This window comes from Trypanosoma equiperdum (genome assembly GCF_001457755.1).
Source record: "Trypanosoma equiperdum strain OVI genome assembly, contig: ctg_1948, whole genome shotgun sequence".
In the NCBI taxonomy this organism is placed as follows: Eukaryota; Euglenozoa; class Kinetoplastea; order Trypanosomatida; family Trypanosomatidae; genus Trypanosoma; species Trypanosoma equiperdum.
In genome coordinates, this window is record NW_027124002.1 from 3,479 (window position 1) to 5,183 (window position 1,705).

The window sequence follows — 1,705 nt, forward strand, 5'->3', positions numbered from 1 at the left end:
GTACGAATATTATAACAAAAAGTGATAGTAAACACGAATAGAAGGATCAAAAAGAAGAAGTTAAAAAATTGAAAGGATTAAATGATGTTAAATGCGATGAAGAAGGAAATAGGGAAAGAGAGCGTGAGAAATATTATAAAGGAGATGCAGGAAGAGAAAGATAGAGGAGGATTAGAAAGTGTAATATGCGCAGTTTTTAAAAACATACATAAAAATGGACAGCATCATACTAAAGGAAATTATAGAGGAAAAAGTGAGAGAAGGACAGAGTTCAGGGTACAGACAAACTAGCGGCCCTACGTATCCGCAGCAGCAACGCCAGAATATGAAGCAGAAAATAGTACATTTGTGGGAATAGGAGATTCGGTGGTGCTTTTTGTCTCCCTCCAAAACGGATAGATGCTACTACAGATATGACGTTGAATACCGCAGTTTGTTGACTGATGGAGTATTATAATGTCCATCTGTTGAAAGGGAAAGTAACATCAGAAACAGGAGCAACACAACGAATCTAAAAACACCAATATGAAATAGATACCACAAGTAGTGACGGATTTTCATGGAGACATATGACCAAAAACAGGCAAAATAATCTATACAAAATCACAAAAATCCTCAGCCGCATGTGCGATGCAGCTCCAGAAGTAGCAATTGGAACCAAATATATCCAAAAGACTGCAGTCAAAATCATCTTCAAATTAGCCTAATTCATTATTTTTCATTCTACATTCGTTTATTTTTTTCCGGTTGCATAAGTGCTGTTCAACAGACGACCAACCAACCCACAGGAAAAACTAAAAGTTAAAATTTAAAAACCCATGTTTTGAATTGAAAAACTAAAAACTGGTTGTAAAATAAAGAAAATTTTGTTTTAGCAGACAAACCGTGGCAAAAGTAAACCATATACAGTATTGAAAGCAAGCACAGATAGATGGCGCAACAGCAAGCTGAGGCCAAAAAATATATCACTACCTCCAACATCGGTTGTTTCTGGAGGTGGCAGTCGCGGCTGTAGTAACAACCAAGACAGTTATAATAGCAAAAGACAATTTTCACGAACCACAAAAGCAGATTAAGACAGCTTGAGATGCCGTGCGACAATTCAGCCACATTAAATCATAGATCCGAGAAGCAATTGAACAACAACTAACCCAAATAAAAGAACGGAAATTAACTCAAAAACTACAACTAGCAGCATTAACTCACACATTCCACAAAAGACTCCCAGGTAGCAGCAAAGCAAGCTGATAGAACGCGGCTACAAGGACCGGTAGGATCAGAGAAAGTGCTAGCGGCTCAGTAACTTTTTTCCCCTCGAGCAACCGTCAGGACCATGCAGTCAGTCCACACCTGGGGTTAAGAAGGAAATGCATTTACGCACACCACACCGCGAGGACGTGGTAGTGTGGGAGTCAACGCCGGAGACCGACGCTCCTACCCACTAAAACCCCTGTTCTTTCTTTTTGGAGAATTGATACCCACGCTGAGAGACGGCATGTACGCGTGTCTAGAGGGGCGGTCTTCATTTGTCGCCCGTTTGATCCCCCAACGTTGAGTCTGAACCATGTTTAGTATATCCGTCTGCCCCCCAGGACGGAAGTTGTATAAGGGATTTTTGGTTCCCCCACCTGAGCAGGGTATTGCACCGTGGTACACTTGGTAATGGCTCTCATCCCACGGAGCGGTCGCACCATATCCGGTGTTG